Below are 15,253 nucleotides of genomic sequence, written 5' to 3' on the forward strand. Positions count from 1 at the left end.
ATGCTTCCTTTTACCTTGTGTGCATTGGAAGGGTTGTTTGGGTATTAAGCCTTCCTTGTGTGGGGGTGAAGGTGTCTTCCTTGTCCTTGTGTGGCAAGATTACATATTCCTTAACCAGATTGTAGGACTACTCAAACGTATCTGTATAGGGAATCTACAGATGGGGCTATAAGAGCGGCTATAGTTAGTGAGGTAGGGTACAAGAGTGTAATTAATTCTTTCCACTATGGTGTTATGGTACGGTTATGCTCATGGTGTTGTTTATGATTGGGATAGTCATGTTGGTGGTGTATCTATGATGATGATCATGATATTTGAGATGCTTCAGGTGTTGTTATGTTGATAGCGGTGTTACTATAATGGTTATAGTAAGTAGTTAACATAGGTGTTAATGAGTGGACAAACAAGGGTCTATGTGTGAGATGTTAGTGAGGACATCAAGGTTCAAGGGTCAAGGATCGAGAATTGAGTAATTCATTATGATTAAGTTGTTATGTTAGAGGATTAAGAATTTTGTTATTATTACTGTTGGGTATGAAGTGGTTTATGGTTGATATATTCATTGTGTTTATATCTTATTATTATTATGATTGTTTTATCAATAGCTTATCCCATACGTGTTAGTATTTGTGTGTTGTGAATGATATTATCGGCGATGATCGTATAATGTGTTATATGTGAGCAGATGATGTTACTAATGATGTTGAGCCATGATAGATTTGAGAGATGACGGAGAACAGACTTGGAAATTTTATTTAAAGTTATTTCATTTGAGTTTTAAGACAATGTATTTTGCGTTGTTTTATTTCCTTTGTTATAATCCTTAATTTAAATAATGAAATTGGACAAGTTTTTTGGATTTATTATGTTTTTGAATAAATTTACGCATGTTTAAATGTCAAGGTTTTTGAAAATATGTTTTTGCGCTATGTTAAAGTTTGAAATTTATCGATTTTGAATAACCTATGACACCTTGGAAATTGAGGCGTTATAGAGAATTCATGTGGACAATGCTTCCATACCTAAGCTCAAAATGTTAAGTAACAAACTCTTTAATGACAAACGAAGGAAGTTACAATTTGATGTAGAGTGGACAATCTAATATAATTACATGTTCTAAAAATAGATCCTTAATAAACATAAACGAACTAGTCAAGACAATTGATCTTGTGCCACCTAATGATATTGAACTATTTGACAGCTTATAACAACATATTATCGACAACATCATGTGGTCTAGGAACCTTAACAAAAATATTACTAAGCAAATCATAAATACTACCTTGATTTATACAAATCTTCTAGTGAGAAACACTTCTTGTCACTAAGCCCAATATAGTCTTAGTCACTAATCAGTTGTCTTATATATAAGCAATGAAAGAGCTTGTTGCCTAACAAAAAGTTTACAATCATATAAAAAAGATTATGGTTTGTTGAGACCTTCACCACCTTCACAAATCCTCAAGCAATCTAACCTATTATGCAATGTAGTTTGACATCAATTTGTTTAATTTTTTCAGGGTAGACCTGGTTCTTTGTTAGGACACAGAGAACAGAAATTAGTAAGATACTTAGAATATTCACAAGTCAAATACTTTATATAAATAAGAAAGAAGGAGGGGAGAGGAAAATAGAGGTGAAATTTTGTAGATTGAGCCTTAGCTCTCTGTGAAAGGAAAGCCCCTAAAGTAGAGAGTGTTCTCCTACGGGACATGAAGGAGATTAATGAACTTCTTTAAGATATCAGGAAAGGAAAGAAAGAGATAAAGATGATATGGATAATGTGCGATATAGCTTGTAGGATATGAAAGAGATCAGTACAAGAAAAATGCAATTTAGCCATAAAAATTAGCAAAAAATTGTGTCTGAAATAGCCATAGAATAGTAGTAGTCACAAATTAGCAACCGAAATAGTGTCTTAATTAGTATATAATAACATTTATTTATATAGTAATCGAAATAGTGGCTGCAAAGTTTTGGTCGTTAAATGTAATGTTTTAGCCACCAAATTAGCGACAGAAAAATAATATTGTATTAGCCACTAAAAGTTTATTTGTCGCTAAATGTAATGTTTTAGGCACCTAATTGTTAAGATAAGATCATTTAGAGAGACTAGATTTTCTAGCAACTCATGTTTTAAAGTTTAACATACAATATTGTTCATTGAGTGAAGTGTCTAAAGGATGTGCTTATTAAAAACAATGTTGGAACAAAATAAGCGTTCCTCAATATAAACCATCTATAAAAACAACGTTGAACGAAATAAACATTTATAATGTTTTTTTAAAATAACATTTTGTAGCACATATCATCTAACATACAATGTTTAACAAACAATGTCTAATAAAAGGAAACTTCTAATTGTACGCCTTATAAAACATTGAAAATTAAGATTTTATACCTAAATAATTTTGAATATATAAGCATTTAAAGAAAAGAATCGTCTAGGAAAAACTCGATAAACAATGTAATGAAGCTTGCAAACAGTTTTATAGATAAGTGTTTAATGTTTTATATTGCCTGAAGATCATATATCAAACATTTTACTTCCTACATTATGATTTTATCAGATGAGCTTACATGTGCCAATATGTTTTAAATACACAATATAACTAAACGGTTACCAACATTTAAAACATTTATTGCATGTACGAAAAAGTACTTCTTTTCTTGTATGTCTTGCTCTCTTTATTTGTGCAGATTATGAAACTACAAGACCTTTACTCAAATTACTGCACTAGAAGGATAAAGATGTTAAGAGATAGGAAGACATTACAGGAATGTTTCCTTAAAGCTTCAAACTTTAAAAAATCGTACAAGATACTTTTATTAAAGTTTTGATAACGCATGTAGCTTTGCAACGTAAAGCTAAGTTTGACTACCTACCTAAAAAGGCTTATGAAATTTACATGGAAGTCAACTCTCAGTCTAACAGATCTCTCTTGAACAAATCTATATATATAGATGATTGTATGAAGAGATGACATAGAGAATACGTGCATATGAACAAGCTTGTTTTACGTTGTCTCTCTATATCGTCCAATGCTTTCATCTAAAGAGAAAGTATTTTCAAGTTTTCAAATTTTATTGTATTGAATTTATCCTTCTCTAAGAGTCATTTGAATTTGTATTTGTATTAAAAAAACATCTTGATCGTGTTTGTAAATTCAAAAGTGAATCAAAATACTTGTTTGTTTAGTTTAGGTGGACTAAATGATCTAGCCAGGTTAACTAGTGTTGAAACCAGAAGTTGTTGATAATACTTGTTGAAACCAGGAGTGGTTGATAATACTTGTTGAAACCAGGAATGGTTGATAATACTTGTAAATTAGGAGTGGTTGATACTCATTGTAATCTTTGTTAAAGATTAGTGAAACACTTAAAGAAGTATTAAGGGAGAATTGGACGTAACTCAAGTTAGAGTGAACCGGTATAAAAATCATGTGTATTAATTTGCTTTATAAATGTCTTCCAAAACATTATTTTAATCACATAAGCGTCTAATAACTATTGCAGACTATCTAAACCCCACAAAAGTCATTAAAGTTGTTTTTTAAAAAAACTTTAAAATACTATTCAATCTCATACATCTTTCTAGTGTTTCGCGTACTTCATAAATTAACAACTAAATTAAATGTTGTTTTAGCCACCAATCACTAAAATGTGTTTAATATGGTCACTAGCGACCAAAAATATTTAGTCATTAAATTTAATATTTTAGCCACTGAATCAACGACCGAAAATATTTGATCCTAAATATAATGGTTTAACTATAAATCCATAATGATTTTTTTATATAAACATGTATTTATCACTTTGGTTGATTTTTATTTTCACTTTTTTCTTAAAATATTTTTATTTTACATTATATGACTAATAACATTTATTGTTATTGAGTTATAAAAAAATTAATAATTTTTTATTTGAAAATGAAAATTAATATTTAATTAAATTAAATTACAAGATAATAAGCTTTAGATTAATATTTAATGTAAATTATAATTAATTAAATTATTACTTCTTGTTAGTTATGTTTTTATTTAAAAAATAAACATTAATATGTAATTAGATTAAATTAATCGATGATAAATGTTAGATTAGTATTTAACATAAATTATAATTATTTAAATTACTTATTTTACAATTTTTTATTGCTTAAAGAAAACCAAGTTCCTATTTAAAAAGCTTAAGTTTTCGTTTTCGTATTAGTTTTCATTTCCTAAATTTGATTTAAAGATTGATATAAGACCTCAAATTTGAAAATTAAGGTTTGATTCCTCTCACTCTCACATTAATGTTTGGAACCCCACACGCCATTGATGCATTATTGTCGAACTGGAGGAAAATATGAACGGAGATTGAAAGCAGTTGATAATTAGGAGAAAATATATATATATATATATATATATATATATATATATATATATATATATATATATATATATATATATATGTATATGTGGGATTTAAATTTTATAAAAAAAGATGTAATTGTGACTCAATTTATTTATGTTAACAAATTTAAGATAAATTTAATATATTTAATTTTCTCCATCTAAAATAACTTTTATTATTAATAAAAACCTATAATATAATTAAAGATAATATTTGTATTAATTAATGACCATAAGAATTTTGTCATTAAAATAACTATTGATAATGTTATTAATTAAATAATCGTCACTAATTCAGTAACTATATAAATTGAAATGAAAGTTTTGTTTTCTAAATATATATTGCTAAAGTATTTTTTCTGACAATCATTTAATATTTTATATGAATCTTCCATTCGTTCCACTAAATGCATTTATTTGTATTGCTCTCTTAAAAATATCTAACAAATCAACAAAAACACAATATTTTTTGTCATAAATATGTATTTATCACTGATTTTTCTTCGATTGTTGATTCAAATTCTTTTATTTTATTTTATTACATGACTAATGACAATAAATGTGTATTTGAAAAAAAAATGCATAATTTTTTTTATTAATCCTTCGTCTAATGTGCAAATCTAGACATTTTAACTTGTAAATCTAAATTACTTTCCTTCACCCAAACGCTCTAATGTGTAAATCTAAACACTTCAACATGTAAATCTAAGTCATGTCTTTCATCTAACCGTAATCTGAATTACAATAATTGATACCTAAAACAGTTTATTATTAATAATATATATAAAGTAGTTTGGTCAAGTTTTATTCAACTTCAATCAAATTTAATGTGAAATTTTAAAATATTGTTATATTATTTTAATAATAATTTTGAAGAATTTATCTATTTTTTAAACACATAAAATTGCTTAAAATTTGATAAATATATAAAATGCCTTTAAATGTAATTTTTTAAATATTATAATTTTTTATTATTATATTATATTTAAATTGCAAAATTTTACGAACATTTAGAAATGATTATATTATTACAAATCAATAATCAATGAGCTAAAACTAGTGTGGGCTGATAAAAAAAATATATGATATTTCGGCTTCAGGTGTTGTTGGAAGGAAGTATCCATCGATTTGTTTACCGTTGTTTGAAAATTAGATTCGTTTTCGCCTTTGGTTCAAATTTTGTGAAAGAACTTGTAAGTTGTTTCTGTTTCAGAATTTTGTGTTAAATACCTTTTAGCGACCAAAATGTTTTTCGTTAAAACACAATTTTTGTTTGTAGTGGACTAAAGAAATATTGCAAGATTTCAAGAAAAACAAGAAATTATCCGAAGATGGAAAAACTCAGTTAATATTCAAGAAAAGATGGAAGAAAAATTTGTCAGCGTGGTAGATAAGATGGAGGGAGAATAAATGTTAAGGCATTGGACCAATAATGTAATATAGGAGGGGTTTTGGGGGCGGTTTCAAAAATCTCCACTAATTTCTAGCGATTTTAGTAAGAAATCGGAGTTAAGTTTTGATTTTTTGTTTTAAATAATTTTTTGGCAGTTTTATAACTAAAACTGTAATGATATTTTTTAAAATAAATTTTCAACGGTTTTTTTTATCAAATTGTTGAGAAGTGTTGAAATATTTTCTAAAACTCTAATTTTTTTCTTCGTGGCGCCTCATTATTTGTTTTGCATGTTCTTCTCTGTTTCATATCTCACTTTTCCTTCTTCACAATTTCTTTGCGTCTTCACTTATCCTTCTTCACAACCTCTTCACATCTTTACTTTTCCTTCTTCAAGGTCTCTTTACTTCAGTTTCCTTCCTTTCCTTACTTCACAGGCCATTCTCCTACAATCCCTAGCTCATTGGCCTTCCCCTTCTTCTGAAAACCCAAGCGTCATTAGGAAACCCAAGTATTATGCTGAATTTTGTTTTTTGTATTTATTTTTAGATACTGGATTCACAAATATTTCCCCAGAAACATCTTTCTGGTGGGGACGATGAAATTCTTGATGGTACTGGTTCCTGGCTTGTTAATGATGCTTATGTTTTGACTATCTGTAGGTTTATGGAATTTCTAATTGACCTTTTTTAGTTCAATTTCATATATACAGGCAGAAAAAGAAAAGTCTTTGTGCTTTCAATTAAGATTAGGAAGCTCTGATAAAAGTTCTATATGAGTAGTACTACTTAGTTGCCTTGCATTAGGTCTCTCTTAATATCTAACTGGGAATGGTTGAATAGATAGTTAATATTTTCTTTGAATTTTCTATATTGTGTTATTGAGGATGACAAATAGTAGAGGAATTCAACATATGAGTTTATTAGAAAAAAATCTTTAGAAATAAATGATTGGCTAACTATTATTTTATATCGTGGGTATCTGACTAAGGTAGAATTCTAAATAAAGAAGACAATAAAGAAGAACAAAATTAATATATAATTGTTCTTGAACAATTTTTTTAATTTGTATTGTTGAATAATGTTATTTTTTATGTTAAACAATTTGTTGTATTGAACAATATATATTTTATATAATAATATTTAATTTTAGTATCAAATTATTTGATTGTGTCTTTTATTGTTATAGCTTTTTTTTATGGTAATCAAATAATTTTGGTAATAAAAAAAATGATTTCCAATTCTAAAGGTTTTGTTAACCCAAACTAGTTCTCGCAGTTTTGAAACCCTTCGAAAGTAACCGCAGTTCTAGAAACCCTAGCAATTACTGACAATTCTTGAAAATCCTTAAAAATAACGGTAATTTTGGAAAACCTTTGGAAGTAGCAGTGATTTTTCAAAAAACGATCGAAAACTAATTATCGACGTTGTGTTTCCTAATGATTTTCGTAATTGCAAGAAATGTATTTAAGAAGAGTTAAAATCACTGATAATGTCAAATTAAATCCTTGATAAAATTGGACATTTTTGCAGCGGTGGAATGAGATGGTTTTAAGTTTGTCATCCCAAATTTATCAAAGATTTTTCTAAGATAGGTCCATGCTTCAAATAAATTCGACATTTAGTTCATCCTTTGATAAATTATATGAAATTTAATATTGAATATAGATTTTGTGGAGAGTGAACGTTGAATTAGCTAGTGTAAATACAAATTATATTAAAATGAAAAAGTACTTTCTCAAGAAAGACACTGAAATGAAAGTTAAATAAAGTTACTAAATGTAAAATATGAGGATGAAAATATCGTTTTCATCATAGGTAGGTGATGAATATTGTATTTAACCTCTACTTTTTTTCTTTCCGGCTAGTTATAATCCTATTACATATATCGATCATAAACTTGAGAATGAGAATGAAGAATAAGTAATATGTAGATCATATATTTCTTTTAAGTTTTGTTTAGATACAGAAGAATAAAAAAAAATAAGAAAGTAAGATTATTTGAAGTAAGAAAAGTAAAAAAAAAAAAAAAGTGATTAATTTAATTAACATAGAAAACTCATCAATATTTAAAATATAATTTGAAAAATAGATTTTTTTTTAATAATTTAATGTATTAAATAATTTTTAAAAATATAAATTAATTATTTGATGTAAAAACAAATTTTAAATTAAAATAAAAAATATTATAGAACTTAAAATAAATAAATAAAAGTTTTATATGAAAATAATAATATATTAAATAAATTACTTTCCAAAATTCCCAAGTTTAAATTAATTAATTTTTTATTATTTTTCTAGTTTAATATATTCATGTTAATAAGTTATTTATTTATTTAAATATTAATAAAATATTAACAATAATTAGTTATATTAAAGCATAATTTAACCGTACAACAACCCAAAAAATAGAATAAATCTATCCTAGAGTGCATACATTTTATAATATTAAGCACACATAGTAAATCAAGGGAAGACATACATAAATATAAAACATAACTGCAACTCACAATCTATTGAGTTTAAGTCTTTCAAAATAAACAAATTTTTAACCACTTAATAATATATTTGGGACTATGACTATATTATGCAAAATAAATTTATATATATAAGACCAAAAATACATCAGCTACTTTTTCATGAACCATTACTCTTATGATCTATTCGTACTTTCTTTGTAAATTTATTTGTTCACAAAATTATAGCTATTATTGCAAAAGAGAAACACAAATAAAAACATTAAAAGAGAAATGGTAAGCTAATGATAATTTTAAACATACATATTTCAAAATTTCTAAAATAGTATAATCCTTATTAAATTGCAAAATGTAAATGATATAACAATTTTAGACTTAATACTCAGATTTATACTCAGATTTATGCAGGACAGTATAAGTCTTGCATCTCTCATGAAATCATAAAACAAAGTGCCAATATGGGCCATGTAAGATATGGAAAAATAAAGATTTTCAAAGCGTTGAAAGAAAACATGAGATATAATTTTGGTGGTTTTAGATATTAAAAAAAGATATTATTATTATTAGTTATTATAGATATTTTAAATCATATATTGAGATATTATTATATATAATTAGATATTATACCTAGATAATAATAATATATATTATTGATAGACTCAATAAATTAGAATAAAATGTATTATTATAAGTGAGAAAATATTAGAGATAGAGTTGGGTGGACTCATAAATATTAAGATACAGAGAAAGGAGTGATTTTGTGCTTAGAAACCCTAGAAACTCTAAATCAAAGAGAGAAAACAAAGGAAGAAAGGAGATGGGCTTTTTGGGAGAAGAAGGGAGAGAGCGACAAGAAACTCTTCGTGTAAAGGAAGATTGGTGGTGTTTTAAGGTTGTAGATAAAACCTTATCATTGGCCCATGTATGGGGAAACTTACCTTTGTTTGTTTATTGTTGTATGTTATATGTGTTTTTGGTTATTTTGGATTGATAATTCTTGTTGATATATATTTATATGATTATGATTATATGTTGTTATTGTTGGACAAGGGTTTGGGTATGCATGGGCATAGGATTTATGTAATATTTGTGTTGAGTTTTCCCTATGAATGTATGTATGGTTTGTTGGGTTATCCCAATAGAGAGTTTGATGTTAAGGGAGAACAAAGTTATGATGTTTGGGGGCTTCCATGCAAATATATGTTTTAAGTGTTGGGTTATTGAGATCCCTTCCTATGTGGAGAATAGGCCAAATAATGTGGACCATTATGTCTCACTTTGTTTTAGTGGAGATGGGTTGGATTAGTAGGGTACATTAGAGTCATTTGAAGAGAGAGAAAAGTCAAGTGAGAGAGAAAGGAAGAGAAGAAGTAATTTTCGCCTAACATATAACCTGCACTGGTGTTTTCGTGGTTGTGTAGTTGTTTACCGTTGGATCGGGCTGAGTTTTGGAAAGTGGATTCCAGACGTATGGTTCTTCATTCTAACCGTTCGGATCGTCAATTGGAGGTGTAGTTTGAGAGAAAACAGCCTCGCATCAGCAGCCCTATTTTGGAGATTTCATAAAATCTACACTGGTGTTTTCATCGTTGTGAAGTCGTTCACCGTTGGATAGGATTGATTTTTGGACAATGGGTTCCAAACGTATGGTTCTTTACTCTGACTGCTCGGATCGTCAATCGAAAGTCTAGTTTAGGAGAAAACAGTCTCGCATTAGCAATTCTATTTTGGAGAATTTTCATCTTCTTGGTTCTCATTTGTAAGCATTATGCTTAGTTAGTTTGGCTAATCGAAAATTCTATTTTGGTGTTTTTATCAAAGACTCTTTTGCACCCTATTATTGGGGGGGTATAATGATTGGATCTGGATTATTCAAGTGATGTATTATATGTGTTTCAGTATGTTTACATGGGTATGTGATGCTTGAATGCATGTATGATGTGTTAACTATGTTTCCACATGATCTAGGATTGATATATGTATTTTTGAATGCTTGAATCATGTCCATGATGTGTTTTGATTAAATTATCATTAGTTATAATCGATTATCTACACGTTGGTTTTGAGTGTGGTTTCGGAATAATCGATTATCTAGGATGATAATAGATTATCCCTTCTTGCGTGATGTTGTTCAAAAGTAGGAAGTGATCCAGTGTGGTGACAGTGATACCCTAAAAGTTAGGATCTCTGTTTAACCACTGTGAGGTAGGGGAAGAGGATGGGTTACGAGAAGAGCGATAATGGTTTTCCGTTGTCATTAGTTAGCTTAGTGCGAGAGTCACGATGTTGAACCAACCATGTGGTGTGATTATGGGTATGTTTTAAGTATGGTTTTTTTACTATACTTAGTTAATCCAGGGTTGTACCTTTCCTCTTTCGAGGAGGTAGAAAGGTAGTCACATTTCCTCTTGTGAGGGGGGTAGAAAGGTAGTGACCTTTCCTCTTTCGAGGGGGTAGAAAGACGTCTTCGTCTTTAAAAGGCGGTGGAAGAGATGGGTATCTTCGTCCATGAGGGCGGTGGAAGAGATAGATCTCTTTGTCCATGATGGGCGGTGGAAGGGACAACGATTCAAGTGTTTCTCTTTCCTCTTTCGAAGGAATAGAAAGGTAGTCACCTTTCCTCTTGCGGAAAGGTAGAAATGTTTATCTATTTGTCTTTAAGTGGCGGTGGAAGATATGAGTCTCTTCGTCCTGGATGGGCAGTGGAAGAGACTGGATTTGAGTGCTGCTCTTTCCTTTTACGAGAGGGTAGAAAGGGATGGAGGTATCACCCAAAGGGTTCCGACTCGTGTTGAGTTTAGTGCTGCGGTGAACAGTTGGGAACAGGGGAGACATGTCCAAAGCTATAGTGGCGGACCACTAGAATCATCTTGTTTTGATAAACAGGAATGACACGGTGAAGTATGAAAGTTGAAATACATTGATAATGATGGTTAGATAGGCACGAGTTGCCTTAAATTGGCAGATGGTGCAGAGTTAATGGGTTGAACATGATTTCGTTTAAGGGAATGTAGGTGTGGTTATCGCATTGGTTGTTATAGTCTTATTATGAATTGATGTTGTTAGGTGTGATTGAATTGTAATAAGGACTTAACTATTGTGATATAAATGTTATATTGGTGATTTGGTGTTTATTTTGGTATTATTCTGGATGCATTGATCAATTTATGATAATGTTGTAAGATGGTGAGGTAGGGTACATGAGTGAGATGGACTCTTTGCACTATGGTATTGTGGTACGATGATGCTCATGGTGTTGTTCATGACTGGGATAGTCATGATGATGGTGTATCTATGATGATGATCATGATACTCGAGATGCTCCAGGTTATGATATGTTGATAGTGGTGTTACTATAATTGTTATAGTAAGTAGTTAGCATGGGTGCTAATGAGTGGATAGACCAAGGGTCTATATGTGAGATGTTAGTGATGACTGTTAAACTGATTTTTTGTTGTCTAAAATCAGAACAAACTAAGTTTCCCCACTAATGTAGTAAAGGGACAACCTAGGTATCAATCCTCGGACTCGGTACAATTAAGTTTCAGAATGTAAAGTTAATTCTTGTTACTATTTATTAATTAACTACTAACTACTAATGCAAGGTGCAGAAATTAAAAAATGAAACAATGAAATTTAAAAAGAAAAGAATAAAGCAATTGAAATCTGTTTAAAATGAATAAGAAAGTAAAGAAATAGAATGCAAGGAAATAAAACCTGAAACCTAAGATAAAGTATAGAATGAATGTATAACAGAACAAAACCTAAACTAAAATGAGAAGTGAATGCAATTAAAACTAACCTATGAATGCTAATAGTTAACAATGCAAGAGAATTAAAAGCAACTGGATATAGCAACTAATGTAAACCATGAACAGTAAATGAAAAGAAATGGTATATACACATGACAGAACCAAAGAATGGAAAATTGCACCATATAAGCTAATGTATCTAATCATTATTCACAGTAATACCAGAAAACAAGGAATCAAAACAAAAGCATTGGCTAAAATAGAAACTATAATCAAATTCACAAAAGATCAATGTAAAGAATGTTTGATCACTTTTCAGGAAGACATCCTGTGAAATTAAGCCCATCACAGGGTCTTAAAGCTCATTTTCAGAACTCAAAATATGTGATCTCCAATCAATTCACCAAACCAAAGTGAATCCAACTCTAATTTGTGTTTCTAACTAAGATAAAAAAATAAAAGCATAACCTAAACTACTAAACAGAGCAGAGTCATTGGATAAAAATCACAAATCTGAACTAAACTTGCTTATAATGGTGTATCAATTGATTAATTATTATTCAGGAAGACATCCTGTCCATAATATGCCCACCTCGGGGTCTAAAGTTCTAACATAGAACTTAAAATGAATAACAATCAATTGATTTACCAAAACAAAACAGATTCCATTCAACCTAATGATTTTTAACCAAATCTACGAACACCAATTGACAGAAACTAAAACATGATTCAGAAAATTTCTTTATTTATTGAACTCCTATCCAACTCGAGAAGACATCTCGATGAAATACGCCCACCTCGGGGTCGTTTAATTCCAAAAAGGAATTATATATGTGCAGATTTATGAGTTCAATTCATTTTCAATGAAAAACAATCACATACTCACACAAGAATATCGAAACATTAAAAAAAATCAAATTAACAAAATTATCAAACATTCATCACATAGAAACATAAAAAACGAAAGTATTATTAACGAGAAACAAAGAAAACACGAGAATATACCGAACGATGTACGAATGAGAACACAAGAACTCGAATCTATCGAAAGCGCGTAAACCCTAAGCTATGAAAGCGATAAACCTAGAACGCAGCTGCTCCTACTCTACTCAGAAACTAAGAACTATCAAAGTAAAGTGCGTATGTACATTGTAGAAACCCCTTTATATAGAGTGGGAAAACGAAAGAAGAAAAGAAAGGGAAAAGAAACTTGCTTGTGATGCTTTTTATTCTTGATCCAGCGGCCTCTGTTCATCCTTCTATTTAAGCCCTCTGATCAACCTCTTCAAGCTTCACCGGTCACGTGCCAGTCAGCTCCGGTCAGCTCCCTTTCTCGTCGGTCTTCTTCTTCGGGCAGGTGATGCGAGTCGCTCTTCTTCTTCGCTTCGCCCAAGCTCTAGCTCTAAAGGAGCTTTCTCCCTTTTCTCTCACGCACATGCCCTAGACTGAGGGATTCTTTTCTATCTTTTTTCTCTCACTTAGAAATGCTCCTTCCAGCCAAATGAATCATGCAAACCAGGATCCCCAAAAACTGCAACTGCTCAAAACTCACCGTTTCATATTCTTAAATCAGCATCAGCTCCAAGTGGGATCAAGGCCCAGTGTCTTTGCTAGCTTTTCAGCCTATTGTGCTCCTAGAGAGTTGTTCCCTCCACCACCACCAACCGCTCCCTACACCTCTCCATACCTTATTTGCCCTTTTATAAAACGGATGTCAACATCCGTTTCACCTTCAACGGATGTTGACATCCGTAACATCCATTTACATATTTTATATTTTAGTTTATTATTTTTATTTAAAAAAAAAACTTCAACGGATGTGGCCGTTTAATAAATTTTTAAAATGTTTTTTATTTATTATTTAAATAATAATATATAAATTAAAATAATAATAATTATTTTATTAAATAAAATAAAATTAATTTATAAATAATTAAATAATATTTTTTAAAAAATTAAATAATATTTATATATTAATTTAAAATATAAAAAATTAAAAAACTAAAAACTAAAAAACAAAAAAAGGCAACGGATGTCGCCACATCCGTTAACGGATGTGACACATCCGTTTTAATATATTTATAACAAATTTTTTAATTATTATTTAAATAATAATACATAAATTAAAAGTAATAATAATTATTTTATTAAATAAAATAAAATTAATTTATAAATAATTAAGTAATAATTTTAAAATAATTAAATTATATTTAATTATTAATTTAAAACAAAAAAAATAAAAAAACTAAACTAGAAAACAAAAAAGCAACGGATGTCGCCACATCCATTAACGGATGTCGCCACATCCATTAACGGATGTCGCCACATCCATTAACGGATGTGGCACATCCGTTTTAATATATTTATAATAAATTTTTTAATTATTATTTAAATAATAATACATAAATTAAAATTAATAATAATTATTTTATTAAATAAAATAAAATTAATTTATAATAATTAAGTAATAATTTTAAAATAATTAAATAATATTTATATATTAATTTAAACAAAAAAAATAAAAAAACTAAAAACTAAAAAACAAAAAAAGACAACGGATGTCGCCACATCCGTTAACGGATATAGCACGTCCGTGGAAGAATTTTTTCTTCAACGGATGTTGACATCCGTTGAAGAAAAGGGGTGGGGTGTAGGATATTTTAAAATATAAAGGATAGTTTTGGAATTTTAGAAAAATGTGGTGGTGCAGGGAGCAAAGTGGGGTGGTGTAGGGAGTAATCCTCGTGCTCCTACCACTTTAACCCAATTTTTAGGGCTTTTCTGCAACAAAGAAAAAAATGAATTAATGCCCAAAAAAAATAAAAGAATTATTTCAGCAATTCAAGAATAAGGAAAAGGATTTTTATTAAAAGATTTTCTCTTAAAAAAAATTAATATCCTAATTACTTACAAACTCTAAAAATTACTCCTAAAAACCTAATTTTAACTACAATTCTACAAAACTAAGGAATTTAATGAAAACTAAAAATATCCTAATTCTACACAATTAAGAACAAAAATACACTATCAAAAGCTTCTAAATACAGAAAAGAATGCAAAATTAGGGAGTTATCATTGACATTAAGGGTAATAGATCAAGGATCGATGATCGAAGTTCAAGGATCGGGGATTGAGGATCAAGTAATTCAGTATGATTGAATTATTTATGTTAGAGGATTAGAAATCTTATTGTTATTACTACTATGTATGTGGCGTTTGATTATGGTTGGTATAATCA

The sequence above is a fragment of the Vigna umbellata genome, chromosome 1 (assembly GCF_029865625.1).
Source record: "Vigna umbellata cultivar VRB3 chromosome 1, Vumbellata_1.0, whole genome shotgun sequence".
Classification (NCBI taxonomy): Eukaryota; Viridiplantae; Streptophyta; class Magnoliopsida; order Fabales; family Fabaceae; genus Vigna; species Vigna umbellata.